Raw genomic sequence first — 15310 nt, forward strand, 5'->3', positions numbered from 1 at the left:
ATAAGCCGGCTGAAAGACCGTTGAAAGTACCAGAAAATCCTGAAAAAAGTAGCAAATCTGCTATCCACAGCAATAGTGTAAGAAAGGAGGATAAGGAATCTATCATGGCCCGGTTGCCGCTTGCAGAGGAGCACAAAATGGTCCCCAAAACAAACAAGATTTGTTACAATAACATTTACTGTTATAATTAGTACAGATATATATATACATATATATATATATATATATATATATATATATATATATATATATATATATATATATATATATATATATATATATATATATATATATATATATATATATATATATATATATATATATATATATATATATAAATTGGTTAAAAACTGTAGGTTTCACAAAATAGTATCAACATGCAAACTAAATACTGTATTAGCTTCTTTACTAATTGTATATGTTATTATGTCAGATTTAGAAATACCAGAAGAATGACTGACAAAAACAAAATTACTAGGATGATCAAGTGTGCGCATGGGGGATTTCCTGTGTTTTTCATATAATTCACCTGCCCCGTGCTGATTTTATAAAAATTGCCCCCTCCTCCACTTACCTCCATCAAAACAGACCACTGCGTGCACGCCCAAAGGAGTCAAGCATATAATTTGTGTCTACGTTCTATACTCCCCTTTTACGTCAAAACAGGTTTTTCCATAGAAATCAGAGCCTAAAACAGCTGCTCATTAACCATTTGTGTAACAAATATGCGTTCATGTTTTACATCGAAATCACTGGCAAGAAGACGAACCATGACAAAAATCAACGTACTGAGAGATAAAATTATTTTTGTCATTAAAATGCAAAAAAATAACGTCACTCCATTAACATTATACAGTCATTTTTTACGTCGAAAACGGAAATTTCTGGAAATAGATTAGAATGCGAGAACATTAACTGTTGATTTTTCACTTTTTAAAAAGGATATAAACTTTATTCATCCATGTTTTGCTCTAAAATCACTCGCTAGAAGGTAAACTATGACAGGAATCGAAGCACTGTGAGGTCATTCCAGTTTTTCAAATGCCAAGGAAACAAGAGCCAAACAAAGTGGAGAAGTCACCAGCATCACTCGGAAACGAAATTGGAACTGTTCCTGTGTTGGAACATAATTGAAGATCCCAATGGAAATTATAGACAGTTTTGTTTCTACACGTGAATCTGATTTCCGGCTGGAAAAGTGCCTAGGTTAGGGACGTTGTTTTGCAAAAGCCAAACGGGGGCTATTTTTGGTAGGACACACGTTTTACTTGATTCTAGTTGCTGTAAAATTTTGTAGAGGCCAAAACCCTCCTAAATATTCTCCCGGCCATGGGCACCCATAAGCTGTATTTTAGAGGGGCTTACCTGGTCTAATCGTCACTTCCAATGCTGTATAATAGAAACCTCAAGACAAAAATATAAGGTAGCATCATTCAGCCAGAAGGGCTGGCGCCTCCTCTGCCCCCTCCCTATGGGCCCCCATGTTCCAAACTAACGGAATCCAATAATTATGTAAATTTATTTGCTTCGGATAATTGGATAATATTATAACCGTTGCTGTGGATGCCGGAGTACGATGGAATAAACGTTTGCAGGTCTCCATGGTCTATCGGGCCACCCGCCACTAAGGTCATTGCCAATGCCATCCGTGAGCCTGCTCACTAAAAGATAACTGATTTTTATTTTCTCGTTTTTGCCTTCAAGGCGCCCTTCAAACAGTTTGATTTAGCCCTAGCTCATTTCCAAGAATTCCCGTTATGGCCAGTCAGTCCTGCAGATTGTTAAAGACAGCAAAGGTGAAGAAAACTTCATTGTTTTTGGCTACGGATATCACATGGAATAGGACTCACTGAAAAAAAATTTCCTAACATATGAAGTTAATATAAAGGAAGCGTCACAAAAAACGGGAAAATGAGTAAAATTTGCGTTTGAAGAAGCTAAAAACTCTCCCGAAATCTACAAACAAATCAAATCCCTACGTTGCTCTCAAAATCAGCGAGCCAGCCAGCTCGTCATCTCAGCTATTGGAGAGTATTATTGCTAGCGAGGATGAGATTGCAAGAACGCAAAGATCAATGATGGAAAAAATTACTGAGAAAGTTTAAGAAAAGTGCGGGGATAAACAACAGAAAAGTGAGGAATCCTTAAAGTAATTAAATAAAAAAACAAGTTTTTTAAACTGCAAGTAAGGAGCGACATTAAAACTTAAAACAAACAGAAATTATTCCGTATATGAAAGGGGCTGTCCCCTCCTCAATGCCTCGCTCTTTACGCTACAGTTTTTTATTGTTTTAAAAAATAAAGTTGTGTGACAGAGTCAAACTTTAGCGTAAAGAGCGAGGCGTTGAGGAGGGGAAAGCCCCTTTTATGTACGGAATAATTTCTGTTCGTTTTAAGTTTTAATGTCGCTCCTTACTTTCAGTTTAAAAAACTTGTTTTTTTATTTAATTTCTGATCGTTTTTTAGTTAATGTAGCTTTTATTTTGGCTCACTGTCATCGAATAAGTAAACAAAATTTGCATAAAAATTTTACTTATCTTTTGCTAAATGGCTGTCTCTAAATTTGGTTCTGACGTAATTTACAAATTGACTTACGTAACGAACTTCTATATTCGTATATTTTTCTTCTGGCAAAAAATACAAAGTTGCAGATTTTTGCAGATATGAGCTTGAAACCTATGTAATAGGGTTTTCTGATGCGCTGAATCTGACGGTGTGATTTTTATTAAAATTCTTTCACTTGTAGGGGATCTTTCCCCCCTCTTTAAAACATCAGGTAAATTTTCTCAGGCTCGTAGCATTTGATGAGTAATCCTAAACTTAGTAAAATTTATATATTTAGAATCAGCATTATAGACCCATTCTTTTGATACATTTATTGACATCGAAATACCGCTTTTAAAAGTGTCGATTACTATTGAGCCGTATCACTTGTTTTTTTTATTGTTTTTTTTTTTATTACGTATATGTTATTCCGTATATTATGGGGTTCTACGCTAAGTAAAAACCAAGCACTTTAAGTAAAAAGTTAAAAAAAAAATTTATTCAAAAACCCCTGAATCACAAAAGCCGTTTAATTAGAATAGAATAGATAGCTCTTTTCAGATCACTAAAAAAAACTGTAGCGTAAAGAGCGATGTATTTACTTGAGAGCGACCCCCCTCATATACGTAATAATTTCTGTTCGTTTTAAGTTCTAATGTTGCTTCTTACTTTCAGTTGAAAAAACTTGTTTTTTTCTTGAATTTAATTTCTGATCGTTTTTTGAATAATGCTTGGAAATCCGGCGCCCCCTTCATAGAAATGTCCCTTATCCCAAAGAAACTTCCTCCACGGAAAGATCCGCTCGAGTAACCCCCACCTCCAGCCCCCCCCCCACCAGACCAAAATCCTGCCTGAAAATGTTGGTCTAAGTCCCAATAACCAAAACAAAATGTAAGCAATGGGCAAAGTTCATAACTTGCAGCCCTTCCCAGGGGACCTGTGGGGGATTAAGTCATCCTAAAAGACATATTTATTAGATTTTCGACTATGCTGAACAAAATGGCTATCTCAAAATTTTAACTGGGTGACTTTGGGAGAAAAGGAGCGTGGGAGGGGACCTAGTTGCCCTCCAATATTTTTGGTCATTTAAAACGGGCACTAAAACTTTTAATTTCCGTTCCAATGAGCCCTCCTACGATATTATAGGACCACTGGGTCATTACGATTACCCCTGAAAAAAAAAAATAAACACGCATCCGTGATCTTTCTTCTGGCAAAAAATGGAAAATTCCACATTTTTGTAGATATGAGCTTGAAACCTCTACAGTAGAGTTCTCTGATACGCTTAATATGATGGTGTGATTTTCATTAAGGTTCTATAACTTTTATGGGGTCTTTCCCCTTTTTTCGAAAATCAGCCAAATTTTCTCGGGCGCTAACTTTTGATGGGTAAGATTAAACTTGATGAAAATTATATATTTAAAATCAGAATTAAAATCTGATTCTTTTGATGTATCTATAGGTATCAAAATTCCGTTTTTTAGAGTTTCGGTTACCATTGAGCCGGGTCGCTCCTTACTTACAGTTCGTTACCACGAACTGTTTGATCGTGCAAGACGATAATATTGAAATATATGCCCCAGTGTCCCTTGAGTTTACACCAAAGCTTCAGAGCATATTATAGTCGTACAAAAGTTTGAAAGCAGAAATTCAAGGTTTGGAAAATCGTGTGGTACAGATGGAAAGTAGAATAGATGATTTTGAACAAGAAAAGCTCCTAGATAGCTCAGTTTCCAACGGTGAGAAGGGGAAGGCGTCATAACATCTAACTGTCAGGAGCACTAATGTCAGGACATCGACAAAATCAGTCACAACATCGACAAAAAATCCGTCGGAACCACTAACCGTCAGAACATTGACAGTCATAACATCGACACGTCAGTTCATCGACAGTCACAATTGCTACCCGTCAGAACGTCGACAGTCATAACATCGACACGTCAGAACATCTAAAATTTTAAAACTTTTGTTTTTGGGGGTTTAGGGGGGAAAATGCACCTAGGTTAGGTTACGTATTTAATATATGCTATGCTTTACCCCCACCCCCCTCCTGATGCGCAAATATATAGCCGAAAATTTGTTTCTAAACTATTATATACTTATTACTATCATATAAACTTATAAATTTTTTTCATAACGAAAATTCGTCAGAACCATTAACCGTCAGAACGTCGACAGTCATAACATCGACACGTCATAACATCTAAAAAAATTTAAATGTTATGACGTGTCGATGTTATGACTGTCAACGTTCTGACAGGTAGCGATTGTGACTGTCGATGAACTGACGTGCTGATGTTATGACTGTTGACGTTCTGACGGTTAGTGGTTCTGACGGATTTTTCTTGTCGACGAAATGACGTTTAGTGCTTCTGACGGTTGTTCGAAATGGTAGCACCCCGGTGTGAAGCAGTTACCGGGTGAAGATTCGAAAACAACAACTACGAATATCATAACACAGAAAATGAGAGTCACCGGTTTTTTGCAAAATGACATTCAGAGTATTTACCGCTACCATTCAAATAATTCCACTGCGCAAGGCCAAAGAGATATTGCACCGGTGATTGACCGGTGAAATTACATGACCTGTGATGGTGGAATAGAATTTTTTTTATTACTATTATTATTATTTTTGTTTATAATTGTTACTCATGTTGGGATAGCCTTCCATGCCCACTTGTCCAGCGTTTGTTTTCTATATGTTTTGTTCTGTTTTTTTTTGTGTTTTTTCTCTTTAAACAGGTTTTTTTCTTTCTCTCTTTTCGTTATGTTGAGAAAATGTTTTTTTTTGTGTGTGTGTTTTTTATTATTATTAATACCCAGTTTTACGAGCTCTGCACTCTGTTGGGGATGTTTTTTTTATGTTGAATTAATCAAATAAAACAGTTTAAACCGGTTTCTCGCAAAATGACATTCAGAGTATTTACCGCTACCATTCAAATAATACCACTGCACAAGGCCAAAGAGATATTGCACCGGTGATTGTGAAACTGAGAAACAGGCGAAATGGCAAGGAAAGTTTTCAAGACCAAAACTAAACTTGCTAAGTCGGGAATTTTCGTGTCTGAGGTCCTAACGAAACGCCGTCGGGACATTCTGAATACGGCAAGGGATAGTTTTGAGTGCGAAATGTCTGGTCTGATTGTGGGCTAATTCTCGCAAAACATTCAACAGACACCATTGCTCGCAGGATTCGGTCACTGACGGATTGCTTTTAGTTGTTTGTGCTTATCGTGTTGTATTGGTTTATTGTCTAATAATGTTTTGTTCTCTTTTCATTTATTATTCTTATAATTATTTACCTGTTCCTAGAGCTCAGCTGCGCCTTATTTTTCCTTTTTTTTTCTTTTATTATTTTTTTTTCACAGTAAGAGCTATGAAAGCGTTTATTATATATAAATATGTGTGACGTACCAATCGGCACCATGTCAAGGTTGAGCCGGTTGGAAAGTTGCCCGTTTAACATTGATAGTTACTTACTTTCAGATTTGGCGAAGGAAGAGTCAACAGTGAGTTATATACCTTTGCCCTATAGTAAATATTGTGATTCCTCGTATCTTGGGGCTATGCAAAATGCTGGTTTCAATGCGTGTTTGTGGAACTGCCATCGTACTTCTCCGTATGATGAGATATTTGATTTTCTTTCGAAATTTCGGAATATCCATGTTATGGCCCTTTGTGAAACTTTTTGAGTCAGGATAGTTCTCTCTCGTCTTTTAGTTTTCCGGGCTATCAGCATATCGCGAGGAGTAGAGCTTCAATGAATCGCGGCGGACTCGGTTTTATAGTAAGTGATCCACTTAAATGGAAGCCAAGGGAGGATCTTGATGTCTGGAGAGAAGATAAGATAGAAACATTTTCTACTGAAATTGAGATTGGTATGAGGTTCGGTGTGAGGAAAATGATCCTAGTTTATAAGCCTCCAAGTGCGTCGTATGAGGATTTCCCAGAAGGTTTCCAAAGTCTTCTAATGATGATTCAGAGGTCACAGCAAGACTTTTTGTCCATGGGTGATTTTAATTTTATCTTTTATCTCAAGGTGGTTTTCATTAGATTTTTTAAATTTTATGGTTTCTAATGATCTTTTCCCCACAGTGACAATACCTTATAAGATCACGGATCACTCTGCTACTCTGATTGACAATGTATTCGTCTCTTCAAAGTACATCCGAAAGGAGTTTTCTAATATTGTAGTTAATTCGGCATCTGATCTTTTCCCAGTGGTATTTAGTTTAGATTTACAAGCGTCAAGCCAGAAAAAGCAAAATAAAATTGTTCGAGAACTGTGGTAGCCTGAAAACGTTTGTTGATTGTATAGTTGATTGAGAACAAGGTTTTAAGAAAAATATTTGTGTATTATTAATGTATTTTCACAGTGAAAGAGGTGCCCTATGGCGGAAGGGCACTCTGCAAAACCGGGAAGGGTATTTTTTGTGGTTTTGAAATTTACAGTAGTATACCATGTTTTCATTAATTATGTTTGGCTACCCAAATTTAAAATAAAAGAAGTTTTTAAACTAGTGTAGGTGACATTAAAATTTCAAATTAAGTGAAAAAGATTATTATGTCACAAAGAGGAGAGGAGGTGGGACTTAAAAAAAAAAAAAAAAAAAAAAAAAAAAAAAAAACTGAAAACGTTTGGATGTTTAAAGAAGAAATAGGTGCAACATCTTTTGAATTTATCTTGAACCAGGAAGTCCCGTGTTAAGCTTTTGCGCATTTTAGTAGCATCATAACTACTGCATATGATAAAACTTGTCGACTAAAGACACTCAGACAGAGACCCAATATGCCGAGAATACCATGGATATATGAAGAGCTAGTTAACTTATTTGAACGGCGTGACAGTGCGTTTCAAGATTATCTGAGATCTTCGAAGGAGGAAGATAATGCTCATTCTAGACATATTCGGAATATGGCGAACTCACTGAAAAGGAAAAAAAGAAACAGTATTACTCGGCACTTTTTGAGGAAACTAAACCAGATCCGAAAAGAACTTGGAAAGTTATCAATGAACTGGTTAGCGGGCCTCGGAGAACTCAAGACCCTCGCATTAAAATTGAAGGAGTGGTTGTAGAGGATAGACAAGAGTTGTGTGACAAGTTTGGTGATTATTTTACCAATGTTGGAACGATTTGATCCAACAATGCTGGGTTGGATGGTGTTAACCTGATGACGATTCAATCAATTCTGGTGTACATTCTTCCTATGTTAGTGCACCTAATAAATTTATCAGTGGAGAAGGGAGTTTTTCCTAAATTGTTGAAAACAACAAAAAATCTCCCTCTCTACGAAGGTGGCACTCAAAGGGATATATCCAACTGGGGCCTATTTCTATTTTGCCAGTGTTTTCGAAAGTTTATGAAAAAGGTATCCATGAAAGACTCTATGATCACCTCACAAGACTGTATGCATAGTATGATGGCCAGTTTGGATTCTATAAGGGCCATTCGACTAGGCATGCTGTACAACATCTTTTAGAAAATGTTAATTTAGCTTTAGAAAAGGGTGAGTATTGCATTAGTACTTTTATAGATTTTAAAACAGCGCTTTATACCGTTTATTTCAGTATTTTATTGGATAGATTAAGAGATGTGGGTGTAAAAGAGAGGTGTTTGGATTGGTTTAGTTTGTATTTAAATGGTAGGTCAGTGAGGATAAATATAGGAGAGAAGTTTTATAGTTTTTTCCTGTTTCATGTGGAGTTCCTCAGGGTTCCGTCTTAAGAACGCAGTTGTATTTAGTGTAAGTCGACAGTATGCGGTTCTATAATCCTGGTACGTCTATGAAATCTTTCGCTGACGATACAGCACTTGTTGTGGCAGCGAATTGAAGAATTGGTCCGGAAAGCAAAGAGAGCTCTGGAAGGGTTGAGTGAGTTTGTAGGCACTAGCTTACTTAGAATTAACGCGGCAAAGAGTTATTATATACTGTTTAATCGGACTGGTGTATCTACAAATCTTCTCAGTGAAATAGCAATAAATGGTTCTTTAATAAAGCGGATTGAGGAAGTGTAGTACCTAGGATTCATTCTCGATCCGAACCTCAGCTGGAGAAGACACGCTAATGTGGTTGGGTGTAACGTAGCCCGTGGCCTTGGGATTTTAATACGTTTTCAACATTTTTTACCTTCTCATATTTTAGTTATTCTATATTATTCTTTGATTGTGCCGTATATAAATTATTGATCTATGATTTGGGCTAATAGTTTTACGTGCCATTTTCAACGAGTGTAAATTCAGCAAATTAAAGCACTGTGGTTAATTGGTAAGTATGATACAGGAGTTTTAAGTACAGAGTCGAATTTTAGGAAACTTTGGATTTTGAATGTTGGTCAGATTAGAGATTTTCAGATTGGTATTTAGTGTTTCAGAGTTTGAATGGTTTCGCTCCTGATGTTTTCAGTAATTTTTTTTCGTTTTAATTCATTTTATAACAGATATGCTACTAGATATGCTGAAGACCTGGTAAGTGAGCCAAAAAGTACGGTTCGTTCATGCCGTGTGGCAAGGCACACGGGTCCGGTGGTCTGGAATACCTTTCCAGACTCAATTTGGGAAGCGGAAGGTGTGCCGCAATTTAAAATCCGGTTAAAGAAGCATCTCCTTGCGGGGCGGTTGGTGAGCATGGGGCTGGATGACGAGAGAGGACAAATTAAGTGATTTTTGTCTTTCTTCTGTTATTTATAACAGAAGAAATTTTATTATTCAGTAATTATTGTTATTATCTTTTTTTTTATTGTTCTTTATTTGTGTTTATTTCAGTGATGATTTGGCTAGTGGTATAATTTAGTTATAGTATACTGGTTGCGTTTTTCAAGCATATTTGCGCTTTGTTTGTAACCGGTCAAGGCGCCATGAATTATTTTTAATAAAGTCGTTGAATCCTTAATCCAATATAGTGTAGTTTACGAATCATACACTATATACTGTTCCTGTGCTGGGACTAACCAAAATCTCAATGGAATTCATAAACAGTTCTATTTCCACACGCAAATTTGATTTCTGGCTGGAACGGTGACAAGGCTGGGGATATCCAGGGGCATCGTTTGGGGGGAGGGGGCAGTTGCCCCCCAATAGTTTGGAGAAAAAATATTATATAACCCATGCCCCTTGACAATCGAATATGGACCCCACTTGCTCCCCCCCATAAAAATGTTGCAGCCACGTTCCTGGGAAATCCTTCCACAAAATCCTAAGGGGGAGGCTATTCTTGGATAGGGCAGATTTTTCCATGATTTCAACTTGTTTGTAGATTCAAAAGCCGAAATCTGTTGTAACTAGTGAATCTGTGAATATGTTGGTACTTTTTTGGCTACGTTTGAATATACAATCTTGACTTTTTAATTCGATTCATGTTTTGTGGTACAAATTTTCTTTCTTCCGAAATTTTGGTGTTTTGGATTTAAAAAAAAAGCCTCTTAGAAATAGATCTAGCGCAGTTTTATTTTGCTGAATTCAAAAAGTTGCTATTTTTTGTAAGCATGGTTTATTCGTGTATGGTGTTTAAATTCTTATTTTGTCAAAGGTTAAAAATTCAACAAAAAGCTTTTAAAAGTCTTTGCGTAAGAACTAAGCGTGCTCGAGAAAATCCTATTACATTTTCTGCATACTAAATCACACTAGAAACATTTTCTAAATAATCAAGATTACTTTTTCTTCTTTTCCCAAGCGCCACAATTTCACTTTTTTGTTTTATCTCTAATCAAGAACTAATCAATAATGTTTACAGTGATACTGAATTCAGAAGGGGAAAACAAAGAACTACACCAATTTTCAATGTGAAGTATTTCAATTGCTGTGCAGTACAAATGGCAAGTGTAAAACCAAACCAATAAACTTGAATATTAACAGCTAGAAAGAAAACATTCTACAATATTTTTTTATTCACGAGAGAAAAGGCCCTTCATATTTTTGTTTTTATGTGTGTAAAGTATGTAGAACATCAATTCGAGAAGCTTTTCCTGATGTCGCATTTCTTACTTATTTGGGCATTTATGTGTCAACGAGAGCGGTCCAGGGGGGGCTCTTGGGACTAAAGCTAGTCGTGGGAAAGGGCTCGTTCCCAGGCCTGGAGCTTCCGTTCCAGGAAAGTTCTAGTCTTGGTTCATTTCTAAAGGCAGTCCATCTTTCGCCTTTGTCGTAGCTAGTTGTTCTTGTGCTACTTTATTTTCTCTATGTGTATTCTCACGTTATTTAATAAAGACCATGTACCAACGTTTATCGTCTATCTTTGGAATTTACGTAAACCATTCTATATGCCAATATAAAAGGGCATACAAATAAAAAACTAAAAAAGAGATTTACAGAGTGGTGGCAAGTGGTTAAAATTAGTGGAGCATATATCACTAGTGGAAAACCTCCAAGTGACGTTTGAGTGACCGTTATAAGTACTTACGACATCTTACGCTAAATACTGGCAACATATTGAAGAGCTATTTCGCCCGCTATCAAAATTGTTGTGATATTGAGCTGCAAATACTGCAAAAGAGTAATTAATAAGACATCGAAACGTTACGAGCTATTGAACTTTCTTCTATTCAAAGTGCCTTCTTAAAAAACACTTTCGTTTAAACGAACATTTTGAAATAGGCTGTTATACAATGCCTAATATGGATTTCCTTGCGATAGATTCTACCTACTAATTCAAATTCCTACAACTGAGAGACTCCGGTTGATTACTACCTTCAATTAGCGATTCTACGTTTGGTGTTTTTTTTTTACCTGCTTTTATACAGTCGACGTGTGATCTATATTTGACAGTTTTCAACCAATGTTTAACATTTTGAATTCGATAATCGAGATTTATTTCTCAATTGTGACTCCATTTGATGCTAGTGTTTTTATTGAGACCAACTGCAATCGAATTTGGGACAGCCTATCTTTCGTAAGTGTTAAACGGCTAAACAACCCAGTAAATTTTATTAGACCCTTGTCGTTAGAACTGAAGTTTATTGCCCAAAATCTAGCGGCTGTAATAAAAAAAAAGGTTTTTAAGAACAATATTTAAATTTTTAGAGTAATTGCTTTTTCAAATTTTGATATCAATATGTCAGTTATTATTTCTATATTTGATCTGGAGGAATCTGGATATAACAAAAGGTTGCTTTTGATTTTGTAAAACAGTGGAGGATAAATGGCATATTTCCATTTCTTTTATTTGACTCCCCTCGATTATAAATTTGTCAAGTTTAAAACGTGGATTACTTGTAGCATATGCCCCAGGCAAAATAGTAGGCAAAATGGTTGCAGAGATTGTAGGCGTGGCTCAAATTTAGGGATGAAAGGGTATATCTATTCAATAGAAGGATACAAAAATTAGGAAGGTCATGTAGGGTGTCCTTAGAAGCCAGGGATGATGGCGTAGTTCTTGGAAGATTTGCTCGTAATTTATTCAAGGAGGGGATCAGACCGTCCTACAAACGGTATTTGTTAGAGAATAGTGCAGAAATTTTTTTTTGTTTAGGTGATGCGTACAAGGTTGCAAAACCATATGAACAGATAAAACAGATAGTGGGGAAAGGAGACACGTCTTCCTTTTCCGATGAATTTCTTTCTGCGCTGACGAGGGTGAAATTTGGACTCAATGATAAGGGTTTTAATGCACTGCGAGATGGTACTGATGCCTTGCAGGGCGGTTTGGCTACCCATGGAAAGGGAGCTGGTTTTTAGGTCCAGTGGGATGGTAATGATGCCTCATGGGATCGTTTTGTTGCACTGCGAGATGGTACTGATGCCTCGCAGGGTGGTTTGGCTACCCATAGAAAGGAAGCTGGTTTTGAGGTCCCGTGGAATGGTACTGATGCCCCACGGAATGGTTTTGTTGCACTGCGAGATGTTACTGATGCCTCGCAGGGCGGTTTTGCTACCCAGGAAAAGGGAGCTGGTTTTGAGGTCCCGTGGGATGGTACTGATGCCTCACGGGATGGTTTTGTTGCACTGCGAGATGGTACTGATGCCTCGCAGGGCGGTTTGGCTACCCAGTAAAAGGGAGCTGGTGTTGAGGTCCCGTGGGATGAGAAAAAAAAACGTAGAAAGGGGGCTGGTTTTGAGGTCCTGTGGGATGAGGTTGATGCCTCACGGGATGGTTTTAATGCGTAGCGCTAATAGTTATGTAGAGAAAAAAAAAGGTGGAAAGGGGGCTGGTTTTGAGGTCCAGTAGGATGAGGTTGATGCCTCACAGGATGGGTTTAATGCCTAGCGCTAATAGTAATGTAGAGATATCCCCAGTAGTACTGCCATTTGTTGAACCACAAGCTAGTAGAGAAAAACTAAATAGGTCTAAACCGAGGCGTTCCGCAGCAATAAAACCCCGAGGATTTTATTGGGAATAATATCTAAACCAAATAGGTCTAAACCGAGGTGTTCCGCAGCAATAAAACCCTGAGGATTTTATTGGGAATAATATCTTAACGTCATTGCAGCATGGTATGATTTTTAAAGTTTCTGCAATTTCATTTATGTGTCGCCGGTATTTTCAGGATTAATTAGCCTTTCTCGGTCCTTGATTTTGTCTTAATTCGAAATTTATATATAACCCCAACTTTCCTTGTCTTAGCCAAAATTCAGCAGATGGGTAACAAGTCTAGTTCAAAGTATACAAAGAAAATTAAAATGTTAAAACATCCAGTTTTCGACTATCGTTGTTAGTGTGGTTCGTTTTTACTATGTAAGTTTTTACTTATGCAAGTATTGTGTAGTGTTTGTATTATGTAATTGTTACTAGTTCATGCTGTAGAATGTTTGTAGGTGAGAAGTGAATAATTTGGGAAGGGAATGTTTTGAATTCATTTAAAGTTTGAGGGTTTAATGAGAAGGGGATAAGACAAATTTGGGAAATTTAACTTAAAACAGGGGGGAGAATCTGTAAAGTATGTAGAACATAGATTCTAGAAGCTTTTCCGGGCGTCGCATTTCTTAGTTATTTGGGCATTTATGTGTCAACGAGAGTGGTCCAGGGGGGGCTCTGGGACTAAAGCTAGCCATGGGAAAGGGCTTGTTCCCAGGCCTGGAACTTCCGTTACAGGAAAGTTAAATTCTTGCTTCTTTTCTAAAGGCAGTCCATCTTTCGCCTTCGTCGTAGCTAGTTGTTCTTGTGCTACCTTATTTTCTCTATGTGTATTCTCACGTTATTTAATAAAGACCATGTACCAACGTTTATCGTCTATCTTTGGAATTTACGTAAACCATTCCATCTGCCAATATAAAAAGGCATACAAATAAAGAACTAAAAAGAGATTTACATGTGTTAATTGTATTTAGTACATGACAAAGGATTCGTGTTTCGAAATATACATTTTTTTATATGTTTTGAGCGGGGGTCAAACTCAACATAAAGATATAAAAACTGTCATAGCGAACAATTATAAAAACAAATTCTCCAGTTACACATTTTTCTGTTGAAAGACCTTATATCTCTGGGGGGGGGGGAGGTTTAAACCACAATTGATTTGTAGGATAATGATAAAATAATAATAGACATTGGAAACACAGATTTCTCTCATATATCCTATGTATGAGGGCGATTTTAACCATCTTTAACATTAATTTCTTACTCTATAAGTTAAATATTGACTGTTCTGCCCAAAGCTTAAGGACAGATTGCTGTACCCTGTATCACAAGAATACTATTACAAAGAGTCAAACTTTTTCACCACAATGCTTCAGGGGTGAAAAAAAAAGTCACATACACTAATACACATAACACACAGACTCAGGGGCGGATCCAGGCGTAGTCTTTGAGGCATCTGCATCCCCCCCCCACCCAGGAGGTCCGAATTTACCTTAATTACAGGACTAAGGGGTGAAAAACATCAATAGATGAGCTTAAGTTCAGTTGGTGCCCCCCCCCCCAAACATTAGTTCTCTATCCGCCACTGCGCAGTCACAACGAGTTTTCCCAATGGTAAATAATTGGTAAGTAATTAAATAGCTTTTTGTGTATAAAAGGGCTGTAAATGTTGTATTTTTAATTGCCCCAGAAAGGCAATAGTCAGTTATTAGAAAGAAAGAGCTGGAGCTGAAGGATTGGAAGCCCCCCCCCATATATTGAATGACTTCTGTTTGTTTTAAATTTTAACTCTTCTCTTTGCTTTCATTGGAAAAAAAACACCTCCTTATATTTAATTGCTATTCAAGTGGTCCTTTATTTATAAAAAAAAATAAAATAAATAGCTAAAAATATTACAGTTAGTTGCAGACAGTCCCATAAGAGAGTCTACTTTCAGTTCTCTTTTTCGATAAAATTCTAGATGATATGATTTTCAGTATCTTGGCAAGAGGTTGCGTTACGTGAATAAAAGATTTGAAATGAATCCTCTGGAACCATTTCCTTTAATATCCCCCCGAAGATCTTTTCAAGCACTAACCTATTTCTAATCGTTAGAAGATTGCATAGAAGACAGGTATACCTGATTTAATTTTGGCAAAATAGCTCATCAAACAGTTCGTGGTAACGAACTGTAAGTAAGGTTGATACCAATAGATACATCAAAAGAATCAGATTTTTATGTTGATTTCAAATATATAAGTTTCATCAAATTTAGTCAAACCCATCAAAAGTTTCGAGCCTGAAAAAATTTGCCTTATTTTCTCCTTATAGAAAGGGGGGAAACACCCCCTAAAAGTCATAGAACTTTAAATAAAAATCGCTCCATCAGATTCAGCGTATCAGAGAACCCTACTATAGAAGTTTCAAGCTCCTATCTGTAAAAATGTGGAATTTAGTATTTTTTGCCAGAAGAAAGATCACGGATGCGTGTTTATTT

The 15310-nt window shown here is 36.7% G+C and overlaps 1 protein-coding gene across 5 annotated transcripts in view; it reads right to left on the reverse strand.

Annotated features, from left to right (window-relative positions):
- stac (C2 and C2B_Munc13-like domain-containing protein staccato) overlaps positions 1-15310 on the reverse strand; it is a 164651-nt gene that overhangs the window by 125647 nt on the left and 23694 nt on the right. Inside the window, exon 1 of one of the 5 annotated variants that reach the window (XM_089099296.1) lies at positions 839-1057. The exons of 2 other annotated variants lie outside the window; for them this stretch is intronic. The gene's annotated coding sequence lies outside the window, so the exon portion shown is untranslated. Of the gene's footprint in view, positions 1-789; positions 1058-15310 lie in introns of those variants that run through there. 2 more of the 5 variants (XM_089099280.1, XM_089099288.1) reach the window with 2 other exon arrangements.

Source organism: Artemia sp. Qi Xiang Cuo, chromosome 2 (assembly GCF_049724085.1).
Source record: "Artemia sp. Qi Xiang Cuo chromosome 2, ASM4972408v1, whole genome shotgun sequence".
NCBI classification, from domain to species: domain Eukaryota; kingdom Metazoa; phylum Arthropoda; class Branchiopoda; order Anostraca; family Artemiidae; genus Artemia; species Artemia sp. Qi Xiang Cuo.